General features: G+C 42.4%; 1 protein-coding gene across 1 annotated transcript in view; it reads left to right on the top strand.

The window, feature by feature from the left end:
• The window catches only part of LOC122919515 (leucine-rich repeat and fibronectin type III domain-containing protein 1-like protein), a 309862-nt gene that overhangs the window by 70491 nt on the left and 223849 nt on the right, over positions 1-15522 (top strand). The window lies entirely within an intron of this gene.

A 15522-nucleotide genomic window follows, 5' to 3' on the forward strand; every position in this document is an offset into this window, starting at 1 on the left:
TTATTCTAAAATTTCAAAAAGCACAACTTCGGACACAAATATTTAGTATTTTGCAGATTATTTTATTTTATTTTTTTACAATGTGCAGATAGTACTGTACTACTAACCCCTCCATCCACCCCTACATACAGGGTAAGGCTACTTTTACACTGGCGTTTTGAATTCCGTTTGTGAGATCCGTTTCAGGGATCTCACAAACAGATCAAAACGGATCAGTTTAGCCCCAATGCATTCTGAATGGATAAGGATCCGTTCAGAATGCATCAGTTTGGCTTCGTTCCACCTCCATTCCGCTCTGGAGGCGGACACCAAAACGCTGCCTGCAGCGTTTTGGTGTCCGCCTGGCAATGCGGAGGCAAACTGATCCGTCCTGACTTACAATGTAAGTCAATGGGGGCCAATCCGTTTTCACTGACACAATATGGTGCACTTTAAAAAACGGATCGCCATTGACTTTCAATGTAAGTCAGGACGGATCCATTTTGACTTTGTTCTTCATAATGCAAACGGATCCGTTCTGAACGGATACAATTGTTTTCATTATAGTTGCGGATCCGTCTGTGCAGATACCAGACGGATCCGCACCTAACGCAGGTGTGAAAGTAGCCTAATACAGCGCCACATACCTCTTACATCCAGTGACGTCTATTTGATGTATCTGTTCTCTTTCCTCATCTTCTCCTTTAGGACCTTCAGACCAGACCACCATTTTTCAGCCATTTCTCGTCTCTGCAGTTTGACAAACAAAATCTCAGTTTACTACTTTTCCATCATCCTCCCATCTTCTGGACAAATCATCCTACCACCCCCAATATTGTGTCCCTGTGCTCCCCAATACTATGCTGCAGAAACAGATAAACCCCCTGATATTAGTAGTACCATGCAGATAGTGCCTTTCAATAATTATTGGCACACAGCGCCCTAAAATAACTGCGCCCAGCAAATAGTGCCCCTGACACTAATAGTGTAAACATAACGGCCCCCAAAAAATAATTGTGGTAAGCCGATACTGTGCCAAGGTGCCCCCACAGTAATAGTGCTCCCCAAAGTCCTGCCAATAGTAATAATTCTCTGCTAGAGCACACCTGGTAGTAATAGTGCTCCTACAGTGCCCCCAACATGTCCCCACTGTGCCCCAGAAGTAATAATGCTCCCATAGTGCCCATACTAGTAATCATGTTCCACATAGACCCCCAGTAGTAATAAAGCCCATCATAATGCCCCCAGTAGTAATAATTCTCCTTATAATGTGCCAGTGCAAAAAATACCCCCTTTTAATGCCCCCAGTTGAGCTAATGTCCCCTTAGTGCCCCCATAATGTGCCAGTATAAAATACCCCTATATAGTGTCCCCAGTAAATGCCCCCATAGTGCTCCTTTCCCCCTTCTTCCTAGTGCCCCATAATGTACCAGTATAAAATGCCCCATATATAGTGCCCCAGTAGATGCCCTCAGTGTCCCCCATAATTTGCAAGTATAAAATACCCCTTTATAGTGCCCCCCCAAGGATGAGCCCATAGTACTTCTCTTTCCCCTTTCCCATAGTACCCACCATAATGTACCCCAGTATAAAATGCCCGTATACAGAGCCCCCACATAAAACACCCCTTCTTTGTGGCCTTAGTAGAAGCCCCTATTCTGTTTCTCTCCCCCCTTCCCCCATATAAAATACCCCTTCTTTGTGGCCTCAGTAGATGCACCCATAGTGCCCCCAATAATGTGCCAGTAAGAAGTGCCCCCATAGTGCCACCCAATAATGTGCCAGTAAAAAGTGCCACCAATAATGTGCCAGTAAGAAGTGCCCCCATAGATGCCCCCGCAGTGCCCCCCAATAATGTGCCAGTAAGAAGTGCCCCCATAGATGCCCCCGCAGTGCCCCCCAATAATGTGCCAGTAAGATGTGCCCCCATAGATTCCCCCCAATAATGTGCCAGTAACAAGTGCCCCCATAGATGCCCCCCAATCATTTGCCAGTAACAAGTACCCCCATAGATGCCCCCAATCATGTGCCAATAACAGGTACCCCCATAGATGCCCCCAATCATGTGCCAGTAACAAGTACCCCCATAGATGCCCTCCAATCATGTGCCAGTAACAAGTGCCCCCATAGATGCCACCCAATCATGTGCCAGTAACAAATGCCACCATAGATGCCCCCTAATCATGCGCCAGTAAGTAGTACTATATACTTATACTTACCTCCATCAGGCTGGCAGCGATGGCTCAGGCTGTACGGCTCAGGCGGCGTAATGACGTCATCGCGCTGCCTGCACCGACCTCTGATAGGCTGTCACAAAGGGTTAACTGTTTTTTTAACTGTGTGACTGGTACTTTCACTTTGTGTGGGTCATCAAATAAACCTTATCTCTAAACTACTGAGAGGTCATAAACACTTATTTAAGCCACATTGTTATCAGTAAGATAAGAGCTGAGCTATAATGAGCGTTTATAATGTCAGAGAGCGGAGATAAGGAGCCCGTCAGCTCCCCAACTGATGGAAAAGGGAGAAAATCCAAAGAGTGCTTAGAGCGTGTCAGCTCTGTACAGAAAAAAGGAAGCCATATGTTCAATACATTTTCTCTGAGGAAGTGATAGCAAAACGCGCGTCGGGGCCTGGACTACATTGGTCTGTATACAATTGGCAGTTGGTTCTCCCTTGGTTACTCTCTCCTCTATGCACTTTGCACTTTATATATTTGTCTAGTGAGATTTTTTCTTGCTGTTAGTTTGGGATTATCTGCAACTATTTATTGACAAAGTATATGTAGTCCGTGTTTTCTCCTGTGTCTGTATAAGCCACCTATACATGTATTTTATTATATTTGATAATTGTACAATAAATGTTTTTCTATTATCAATTGCTGTGTAGTGTATTTTTAGGGGTTATCTGCTTTATAGCTGCCTCACAGCTATTACTCTAGGGCCAGTGCTCTTATATTGGTGTTATATTTTCCAAACCAGTACCTGAGTCTGAATATTTTTGTAGTTGCTTGAAATGTAAAAAAAATATATTGCATAGCCACTTTAGTATAGCTGCTATTCAATAAAATGTATCTGCAAATCGCCACTTGCTGTTTGTTCTGTTCCATACATCTCTGTCCACCTTGCTGAAGTGGTCACACATGCTCAGTTCCATCCTTCAACTGCCACCAGCTGTATCTACTGTTAGAAACTGTGGCAGTTACAGGACACACCCCTGAGAAAGGACACACCCCTGAGAAAGGACACACCCCCTGAGCTACCATCTTGAAATAAATCTAGCAGAGCAACTGGAGCAAAAAATGAGGAGATCTCTGGATCCACGTGAGGTACAGGGCTGGTTCTAGCTTCGTGAGAAAGAGATTGTCATGTACTATATGATATCTGATTTTCATTTTTTACATCAATCATCATTTCCAGACCTGTCAATGAGGAAAAACATGTTTTGGGGTTTTTCAGGCATCCATCGTCAGTAATGAATATAATATAAATCAGCAGTACTTGAACCAAGAAAGCCCCTAATGCATTTTAGAAATTGCTAAATTATAGCAATCTTGTCTGATGGAGTCTGCTTTACACAGGTCTCTTGATTGGTTATATTGCTGCTTCTCGAGAGCTTCCATCATTCCCAACTACCTTGATGACTGATGAACAGGTGTCCCTCAGAAGTCCTATAGTGTCCTGCTCTGGTCTTATTAAGAACATTTTGCTTCTTCAGCAATCCTCACACATCTAAAAGCATGTCTCATCAGATTATCCATGTTTGGGTTTCTGCATCTAGGAATTTTCTTGCTTTTTGCCACCTTTTCATCCAATAAAATAAGATAAAATGAGTCATTAGGTTTCAATGGTACTTGCGCTGCTGGTCTCCTGGGATGAAGTGGGTTCTTCACAATTGTAAAGGTTAATATAGTGGGACCGCGCTGCTCCTCATTCACACAGAGCGTTTTTCGGCGAATGCAGGTATTCACTTTATCTGGCCCAGGACAGACACCCTTCAAATGAATCGCAGTGTGCTTCTACGCAGATTGGAACTCAGCATAGCTATGCTGGATGGTCGTAGGCTCCTCTGCAAGATGTCATACACCGCACAATAGTGAGAGCACCTCCGGCACAGTTATAATATTCTGCTTTATTATACTCACAGAAATAAAATGATTTTTCAGCATATCAATACAGCAATAGTCTTTCGCACAGCCCGACCCGGGTTTCACATATAGCTTCGTCAGGGGCGAGAATCTACCACACCTCGGGTAGGAGGATATTTAACCCCCTTCCCCCCATGTTGCACAGCTGATGATTACATTACCCATCCAATTGCAAACAAAAAGGGTTCTCCAAAACACAAATAAAAACACATTCTATTCCTATTCCAAAAATCCACATACAAAATATCGCAATTATAAAACTTTTTCCTGCTGACTTCCCCCGCTGGGACTTATATTACAAACACGGATAGGTCGACCAATGACTGACTTCCAGGTACTTCATTCATAAAATCACACATCCATGTTGATCCCCTCCCCCTGCTGGACAATCGTTTACTCCACACTCTCACTGCTCCGGCGCACTACAATGCCAATATTTAAAGTAGATTCAAACTAAACAGGGCTTGAGATCGAATTAAATGTTCATCCCTTTAGGTTGAAGGGTGCTCTGCTCAGCTTATATATCCACTTGATCCCTCTTCTATTTATTTGCATAGCTGGATCCCCACCCCGCCAATGAGGCCTGACTAATTCCACTCCCATGAATTTCAAACCCTTAGGATTCTTTTCATGGTGTTCCTTAAAATGCATAGAAACACTATGTGTAGTTAGACCTTTTTTGATATTCCGGATATACGCTCCTGTATTCTAACTTCCAGTTTCCTGAGGGTTCTTCCCACGTACTGGAGGCCACAGGGGCACTCCAGTCCGTATATCACCCCCTCATTCTTACAGGACAGACCCCCCTTCACTTTAAACTCTTGTCCACTTGCTATGGATTTCACTACCCCCACATGCTGCGTTCTCTCTTTCAAAATTCTAGTTTAGCTGCACCATGTGAATTTCTGCGTGTCACTCTTTTTGGGGACAGTCGAAATTGCACTGTGTACTAGACGTGTATTTAGATTAGGAGCCTTCTTGTATATGATTTCTGGCCTCCTAGGTATCTCCTTCCCCAGAATGGGGTCATTCTTCAGCGTTGCCCAATTTTTCTTTTGATCGCATTTTTCAAAAACCCTGCATTGGCATTGTATTGTGTCATGAACATGAAGCGGAAATCCCTATCTTTCTCGTTCCTTTTTCCACCCTCTATTTTGCAAACTTCCAAATTATTTGGGCACTCTTCCAACTCCTCCTCCTCATACCCTTTTTCCACAAACCTTTCTTTAATCACTTTGCTCTGCTTTCTATAATCTTCTGCTTTTGTACAGTTACGTGCTATTCTTTTTAAACTGCCCTTTTGGGATGATATTTGGCCAATTGTAATAAAACCTGCAGATAAATGGGGGGGGGGGGGCAGTTGTAATGGATAAAGATAAGTATGAGATAGAAATGCATAGATTGTTGGCAGATGAGACCACATATAGAAAATTAAAGAGTGACCCCACGAAAGAGTACAAGAAGAAATTAGATGCATTATTAAAAGATGGCCTAAGGGATGACATCTTAAATAAGAAAGAATTTGAATACCTAACTGTAAAATATCCAGTAACCCCGGTGATATACCACCTACCAAAAATACATAAGTGTCTCTCTAACCCCCCAGGCAGGCCTATAGTTTCGGGCATCAACTCCCTCACAAGCAGGATCACAGAATATATAGATTTTCATCTACAAAAGTATGTCACACGAATTCCTTCATATTTGAAGGATACGGGTAGTGTGTTAGATCTGATACAAAAATTAGATATGCATCAAGAGGATGTATGGCTGGCGACAGTCGATGTGACATCATTATATACCGTGATACCGAAGGCCTTAGGACTAAAAGCTATAGATAACCAGGTGTTGAAAGACCCATTAATGACAGACACACAAAGTACATTTATTTTGAGGTGCGTGGAGTATTGCCTAGACCACAACTACTTCTGGTTTGATGGGAGCTTCTATGTCCAATGCACCGGAACTGCGATGGGGGCGAAATTCGCCCCCGGTTTCGCAAATATTTTTATGGGGGCATGGGAAGAGGAAAACATCAACCTGATACTAGAAAAGAAAATTCATGGAGGTGAATTGCGGGTATGGGGGAGATTCATCGACGACTGCCTTCTAATCTTGGTGTGAGAGAAAAGGGGTCTGGAAGCACTCATCCAGAATTTGAATAAGAAAAGCTGGACTTTGCACTTTACCAGTAGTATAAGCAATGTGGAGGTTAATTTCCGAGATCTATGTATTTCCTTGGAAAATGGAAAGTTGACCACGAGAACTTACTTTAAAGAAACAGACGTGAATGCATATATCGACAAGACCAGCTGTCATCATGATGTATGGCTAAATAACATCCCAAAAGGGCAGTTTAAAAGAATAGCACGTAACTGTACAAAAGTAGAAGATTATAGAAAGCAGAGCAAAGTGATTAAAGAAAGGTTTGTGGAAAAAGGGTATGAGGAGGAGGAGTTGGAAGAGTGCCCAAATAATTTGGAAGTTTGCAAAATAGAGGGTGGAAAAAGGAACAAGAAAGATAGGGATTTCCGCTTCATGTTCATGACACAATACAATGCCAATGCAGGGTTTTTGAAAAATGCGATCCCAAAAAATTTGGCAACACTGAAGAATGACCCCATCCTGGGGAAGGAGATACCTAAGAGGCCAGAGATCAAGTACAAGAAGGCTCCTAATCTAAATACACGTCTAGTACACAGTGAAATTTCGACTGCCCCAAAAAGAGTGACACGCAGAAATTCACATGGTGCGGCTAAAATAGAATTTTGAAAGAGAGAACGCAGCATGTGGGGGTAGTGAAATCCACAGCAAGTGGACAAGAGTTTAAAGCTAAGGGGGGTCTGTCCTGTAAGAATGAGGGGGTGATATACGGACTGGAGTGCCACTGTGGCCTCCAGTACGTGGGAAGAACCCTCAGGAAACAGGAAGTTAGAATACAGGAGCGTATATCCGGAATATCAAAAAAGGTCTAACTACACATAGTGTTTCTATGCATTTTAAGGAACACCATGAAAAGAATCCTAAGGGTTTGAAATTCATGGGAGTGGAATTAGTCAGGCCCAATTGGCGGGGTGGGGATCCAGCTATGCAAATAAATAGAAGAGAGATCGAGTGGATATATAAGCAGAGCACCCTTCAACCTAAAGGGATGAATATTGAATTCGATCTCAAGCCCTGTATAGTTTGAATCTACTTTAAATATAGGCATTGTAGTGCGCCGGAGCAGTGAGAGTGTGGAGTAAACGATTGTCCAGCAGGGGGAGGGGATCAACATGGATGTGTGATTTTATGAATGAAGTACCTGGAAGTCAGTCATTGGTCGACCTAGCCGCGTTTGTAATATAAGTCCCAGCGGGGGAAGTCAGCAGGAAAAAGTTTTATAATTGCGATATTTTGTATGTGGATTTTTGGAATAGGAATAGAATGTGTTTTTATTTGTGTTTTGGAGAACCCTTTTTGTTTGCAATTGGATGGGTAATGTAATCATCAGCTGGGCAACATGGGGGGAAGGGGGTTAAATATCCACCTACCCTAGGTGTCATAGATTCTCTCCCCTGACGAAGCTATATGTGAAACCCGGGTCGGGCTGTGCGGAAAGACTATTGCTGTATTGATATGCTGAAAAATCATTTTATTTCTGTGAGTATAATAAAGCAGAATATTATAACTGTGCCGGAGGTGCTCTCACTATTGTGCGGTGTATGACATCTTGCAGAGGAGCCTACGACCATCCAGCATAGCTATGCTGAGTTCCAATCTGCGGAGAAGCACACTGCGATTCATTTGAAGGGTGTCTGTCCTGGGCCAGATAAAGTGAATACCTGCATTCGCGGAAAAACGCTCTGTGTGAATGAGGAGCAGCGCGGTCCCACTATATTAACCTTTCCATCCAAGATGGTTATTCAAGTCATATACTTTTGTTAGCTGTCTCAAGCTTTTCTCAACCCCTATCATAACTTTTCAGCTATACGATTCTGAAGTTCAAAAGTCGTCCAGGATAAAAAAATAAAAAAAACATTTTCAACATTTTCAAAAACAGTACGACACTGTGTCTGGTATTGCACTTTAGCTCCATTGAAGTGAATAGAGCTGAGAAGCAATGTCACATGTAGTACTATCTATGGAGCTGATTCTGGAAGATTTTTTTCTAATCCTGGACAACCCCTTTAAATTGTAATCTACAGTATATGCTAGAATTCAGATGTTGAAATTTTTGCTTCTCATATTCTGTGATAATTTTCAACCAATTTATAAAAAAAAAAGGGGCTAGGGACTAGGGAAACCTGAATGCAAGGGTTCAGTTCCTCTACAGCGCCACCACAGGTCAAGCGAAGCATTACAAAGTTTGCATTGAAATCAGTAAGCAGTCCGTATAACGCATGGACTTGCCCGGTCCTCCAGAGTGAGAGACACTCTTGCTAGCTTGATTATGGCGAATAGAGGAGAGTCCTATACAGATCCGTAATTTATCAAAATGCGCAATAATGTGTAAATGTAACATCTTAGAAATTTTTGGAAAGAAAGTTTGTGGAAGATGAATCATTGGAAGTCTGAAATCATGAGGTCGAATAGCAATGAATATGTGCTAATTGTGAGCGTCACATATACTTAGGAGGACAAAGCAGAATCTGTATCCAAGGTTGATTGGTAATTTTTACGCATTGTCATGATTTACAAACCATCAGCAAGCCATTTGTATGAAGAAATCTGTAAATGTAGTGTGCAAGATGTAGTGTATACTATAGCCAGAGCTGCAATCACAATTCTGCCAGATGTCATTAGAACAAATGGAAGACAGACACAACTCAAATATGTTAGCTGTGCTGTAATAGACCAATGCTATCAGGTTATAATCCGGAAGTTGTTTTTATTTTTTTAAAGAGCTTAAAGGGAACCTGTCACCAGGATTTGGGGTATAGAGCTGAGGACATAGGCTGCTAGATGGCCGCTAGCACATCCGCAATACCCAGTCCCCATAGCTCTGTGTGCTTTTATTGCGTCAAAAACCCCATTTGATACATATGCAAATTAACCTGAGATGAGTCCTGTCCCTGACTCCTCTCACTTACAGGACTCATCTCAGGGTAATTTGCATATGTATCAAACGGGGTTTTTGACGCAATAAAAGCACACAGAGCTATGGGGACTGGGTATTGCGGATGTGCTAGCGGCCATCTAGCAGCCCATGTCCTCAGTTCTATACACAAAATCCCGGTGACAGGTTCCCTTTAAAGGCGTTGTCCGGCCCCTATGGTTGTAAGTAGAGATGAGCTTTTCAAAAATTCGATTTGACAGCTCTGCCGAACTTCGTCAAGAAATTCAATTAGTTATGAATTACTTTGTCATGAATCACTTTTCATCGTATGGAGTGGGCACAATGATGGGGAACGGTGATCACACACCCCCCCCCCCCACCCTTCCCCCGTTATTTAAGTCCTCAGATGCCGCATTCAACGATGATTGCGGCATCTGAGACTCACATTCAGGTGCTCAGGGGGTTAATTTGGGGTTAAAAAATAAAAATTACACTCACCTTATCCACTTGATCGCCGAGAGGCCGTCCTCACCCGTCTTGATTGAAGAAAATCATCCAAAAGACCTGCAGCGAGTATGATGGCGTCCACATGCGCAGCCAGTGTGATCACGTAGTGATGTCTTCCCGCTCGCCGCAGGTCCTTTCGTGGGTTTTCTTCAATCAAGACAGGACAGGTGGCCTCTCTGCGATCAACAGGATGAGGTGAGTATAATTTTTTTTATTTTCAGCCACCATTTTAGGAAAAATTTGTTACCAGGAAGCGTGAGGAAATTTGGCTTCACAGCTAATCAAATTTTTCCTAAACTTTGGATCGAATTCCTCTTTGGATGCTTTGATTGGCATAACACTAGTTGTAACCTGTACCTAGAAAAATCAGCAGAACCGCCATTCCTGCACTGCTATCCCTTTCTCAGCCTGTGACCAGTGCAGCCAATTACTGGCCTCTGTGGTCACATGGACATTCAGTATTCATTAAGCTCCCCCTAGCGGTGGTTGTAAGAAGTCTGTATTTTATATTTTAGCTATTTTTCTATGCCTTATATAAAACGTTGTCTGCCTGAAGCCACCACTAGAGGGAACATAGAACCTAAAAATTATTCATGACCATTCAGTAGGTATTATGCTCTCCGTAGTGGTGGCTGTAAGAAGTCTATTATTTATCTTGTTTTCTATCTTATATAAAATTTTGTCTGCTTGAAACCACCACTGGAGGGAATATAGAACCTGAAAATGATACACAACCATTCGGTAATCATTGAGCTCCCCCTAGTGGTGGCTGGAAGAGGTCTGTATTTTATGATTTAGCCCTTTTTCTATGCCTTATACAGGTGAAGCTCGAAAAACTAGAATATCGTGCAAAGTTCATTTATTTCAGTAATGCAACTTAAAAGGTGAAGCTAATATATGAGACTCATTACATACAAAGCGAGATATTTCAAGCCTTTATTTGTTATAATTTGGATGATTATGGCTTACAGCTTATGAAACCCCAAAATCACAATCTCAGGTCCCCTTTGCTCAGGGGGTATGGATGAATTAGCTGACTTAGAGTGTGACACTTCGAGCCTAGAATACTTTTCACAATATTCTAATTTTAAGTTGCACTACTGAAAGAAATGAGCTTTTGCACGATATTCAAATTTTTTTCGAGTTTCACCTGTATATAGTAACATAGTAGTACATAGGTACATAAGGCCGAAAAAAGACATTTGTCCATCCAGTTCGGCCTGTTATCCTGCAAGTTGATCCAGAGGAAGGCAAAAAAAAAACTCTGTGAGGTAGAAGCCAATTTTCCCCACTTTAGGGGAATAAAAAAATCCTTCCTGACTCCAATCAGGCAATCAGAATAACTCCCTGGATCAACGACCCCTCTCTAGTAGCTATAGTCTGTAATATTATTACACTCCAGAAATACATCCAGGCCCCTCTTGAACTCTTTATTGTACTCACCATCACCACCTCCTCAGGCAGAGAGCTCCATAGTCTCACTGCTCTTACCGTAAAGAATCCTCTTCTATGTTTGTGTACAAACCTTCTCTCCTCCAGACGCAGAGGATGTCCCCTCGTCACAGTCACAGTCCTGGGGATAAATAGATGATGGGAGAGATCTCTGTACTGACCCCTGATATATTTATACATAGTTATTAGATCTCCTCTCAGTCGTCTTTTTTCTAAAGTGAATAACCCTAATTTTAATATTCTTTCAGGGTACTGTAGTTGCCCCATTCCAGTTATTACTTTAGTTGCCCTCCTCTGGACCTTCTCCAGCTCTGCTAAAAAAAATTGTATGGTCATTTGATATTTCTCAAGGACCTTGTGGTTATAGTATTGATTATGTTATCACATAAATGTACAGTGCCTTGCAAAAGTATTCACTCCCTTGACTTTTTTCGTATTTTGGTGCCTGGATTTAACATGGATTGTTTGAGGATTTGCATAATTTAATTTATAGAACATGCCCACAACTTTGAAGATTTTTAAATTTTTTTGTTTTATTGTGAAGCAAACAACAAATAGGACAAAATAACAGAAAAAGTAAATGTGCATAACTATTCACCCCTCTAAAGTCAATACATTGTAGAACCACCTTTTGCGGCAATCACAGCTCCAAGTTGCTTTGGATAAGTCTCTGTGAGCTGCCACATCTTACCACTGGAATTTTTGGGATTACTCCTTGTAAAACTGCTCCAGCTCCTTCAAGTTGGATGGTTTGCGCTTGTGAACAGCAATCTTTAAGTGATTTTCTATTGGATTGAGATCTGGGCTGTGACTCGGCCGTTCCAACCCATTTATATGTTTCTCCTTAAACCACTCCAGTGTTGCTTTAGCCGTGTGTTTGGGGTCATTGTCCTGCTGGAAGGTGAACCTCAAATCATGCACAGTGGTACAGGTTTTGCTCAAGAATATCCCTGTATTTAGCACCATCCATCTTTCCCTCAACTCTGACCAGTTTCCCAGTCCCGGCTGCTGAAAAACATCCCCACAGCATGATGCTGCCCCCACCATGTTTCACTGTGGGGATGGTGTTCTTTGAGTGATGTGATGTGTTGGGTTTGTGCCAGACATAGCGTTTTCTTTGATGACCGAAAAGTTAAATTTTAGTCTCATCAGACCAGAGCACCTTCCCCCATACATTTTGGGAGTCTCCCACATGCCTTTTCACAAACTCACAACGTGCCTTTTTCTTTTTAGCTGAAAGTAATGGCTTTCTTCTGGCCACTCTGCCATAAAGCCCAACTCTATGGAGCGTACGGCTTATTGTCGTCCTGTGTACAGACACTCCAGTCTCTGCTGTGGAACTCTGCAGCTCCTCCAGGGTTACCTTAGGTCTCTGTGCTGCCTCTCTGATTAATGCCCTCCTTGCCCGGTCCGTGAGTTTTGGTGGGCGGTCGTCTCTTTCGTTCTTTCCATTTGGTTATAATAGATTTGATGGTGCTCCCGGGGATCATCAAAGATTTGTATATTTTTTTCATAACCTAACCCTGACTTGTACTTCTCAACAACATTGTCCCTTACTTGTTTGGAGAGTTCCTTGGTCTTTATGGCAGTGTTTGGTTAGTGATGCCTCTTGCTTAGGTGTTGCAGCCTCTGGGGCCTTTCAAAAAATGTGTGTATATGTAATGACAGATCATGTGACACTTAGATTGCACACAGGTGGACATCAGTTCACTAATTATGTGACTTCTGAAGGTAATTGGTTGCACCAGAGCTTTTTATGGGCTTCCTAACAAAGGGGGTGAATACATACGCACATGCCAATTTTTTGTTTTCAATTTCTAAACAATAGTTTTATTTATATATTCTTTTAATTTCATTTCACTATCTTAGACGATTGTCTAATTCACAGATTAACAAAACATTGAACTTAAGGCTGTAATGTAACAAAATACGAAAAAAGTCAAGGGGGGGTGTGAATACTTTTGCAAGGCACTGTATATATGTGGTCTAGGTGACCATCTTTTTAAAGGGTTTGTCCACCATTAAAAGTTTTTTCAAATACCTGACCATGGTCATTGAACTGTTGTTTTTACCACCATGACAAAGACCTGGTTGGGGAGATGGTGGGAGTCTCCTATTGACAACTACCTGACATTACAGAAGTGGGGTCCTAAAACAAAGTTTTTCGGGCACTTTAAGACCAAGATCTGTATAGACAGAATGGCCACATCTGTTCTGCAACCTATTTGACTAATATTTGTGAAATTGCAGTGGCCTGTAGTAACCATATAGTCAAGCATTTACGCACATAAGACTCTCTGGTTAAAGGATTTTGTGTTCTAGCCGTGCAGCACAATCATCCGATTCCTGCCGAACCCGTTAGCTTTGCCTGTACAATTCTTATCTGTTAAATGCAATATAATTGAGGTGACACAGTGGATTTTAATGCAGTTTAATGAAAGGAAATGTGCAGATTTACTCTTGACCTATAATTTGTCCCTGTCAGTAGTATTACAGTTTTTCTCACTGTACTGTTTGACCCGGGCCAGTTAAGCTGTGATCCTATTAAAATGTGTTTAGTTTCTCCATGATATAATAAGACCTTTTTTACTTTACTTAGTCAATCACAGAATTTTCTAAAAAGTGTAAAAAAAAAAACTAAATAAATAAAGAGAAACATAGAAGTTTCCAAAATGACTATTAGGGCTTGTTCACATGACCGTGTTGTGTGGCACCCACTGTGGCCCAGCCGCATGGGGATCGCGGACCCATTCACTTGAATGGGTCTGCGATCCTTCCATTCCGCAGAAAAAGAAAGAGCAAGTTCTATCTTTTTGAGGTGCGGAGGAACGGAACCCCAAGAAGCACTCCGTAGTGCTTCAGTAGTGTTCCGTTCCGTGCTTCCGTTCCGCATCTACGGATTTGCGGACCCGTTGAAGTGAATGGGTCCGCATCTGTGATGCGGAATGCACAGGGAACGGCGCCCGTGTAGTGCGGATCTGCAAATGCGGTCCACAATACGGGAATGGGCAGCACACGTTCGTGTGAATGAGCCCTTAAATTTATTAAACCCTTAGGCCCCTTTCACACGGGCAAGTATTCCGTGAGGTGAACGCATTGCACCCGCACTGAATCCTGACCCATTCATTTCGATGGGGCTGTGTACACGAGCAATGTTTTTAACGCATCACTTGTGCGTTGCGTGAAAATCGCAGCATGTTCTATATTCTGCTTTTTTCATGCAACGCAATCCCCATAGAAATGAATAGTGCTGTGTGAAAATCGCATCTCATCCGCAAGCAAGTGCGAATGCTGTGCGATTTTCACGCATGGTTGCTAAAGAGACGAGGGATGAGCGACCTAGGACATGATTATAATGGAAAATAATAGCATTCTTTAAGACAGAATGCAAAATCTAATGTCAATTGAGGGTTAAAAAATAATAAAAATATTACTCACCTCATCCACTTGATCGCTCAGCCGGTATCCTCTTCTTTGTTCTTCTTGAAGGACCTGCAAAAGGACCTTCGTTGACGTCACCAAGCTCACCACATGGTGAGTGCGATGACGTCAGCGAAGGTCCTTTTGCAGGTCCTTCAAGAAGAATAAAGAAGAGGATCCCGGCTGTGCGATCAAGTGGATGAGGTGAGTAATGTTTTTATTATTCTTTAACCCTCAATTGACATTGGACTTTGCATTCTGTATTAAAGAATGCTATTATTTTCCCTTATAACCATGTTATAATAGAAAATAATAAAATCTACAGAACACCAAACCTAAACCCGAACTTCAGTGAAGAAGTCCGGGTTCGGGTCTGGGTACCACATTCAGTTTATTCTCACGCGCGTGCAAAACGCTTTGCACTTGCGCTGGAAAAAACTGAACATCGGAATGCAATCGCAGTCAAAGCTGACTGAAATTGAGTGCCTACTCGCACGATTTTCCGTGAACGCACCTGCGTGAAAGAGGCCTTATGGTTCGGCTACATGGCTGTCACGTGGCAAGAAAGTCGATGGACATTTCATGTAATGTTTGTCAAAGGCGTCACAAAGAGACACGCAACATGCTGCAGAGTGACCCCCCCCTTCCTTCTGTCTAACCCCACAGATGCCTGACATCTGCATCATATCACTACTGTATTATACAGCTGGCACCCGCCAAGTATGGCTCAAGCTCCATACACCGCCTGCATGCTGATACTGTACATGTACAGCATTATGTGCTAAGGGGTTAATACTGTACATGTCAACCTACTTGGTGTTTTCTACCTGTTGGGCAGCTCTGTATCCTTGCAGCGCTGGGGTCCTGGATTCGACTCCGACCAAGGACAACATCTGCATGGGGTTTGTATGTTCTCATCGTGTTGTGTGGGTTTCCTCCAGGTTCTCTGGTTTCCTTCCACTTTCTAAAGACATACTGA

The sequence above is a fragment of the Bufo gargarizans genome, chromosome 9, assembly GCF_014858855.1.
Source record: "Bufo gargarizans isolate SCDJY-AF-19 chromosome 9, ASM1485885v1, whole genome shotgun sequence".
Classification (NCBI taxonomy): domain Eukaryota; kingdom Metazoa; phylum Chordata; class Amphibia; order Anura; family Bufonidae; genus Bufo; species Bufo gargarizans.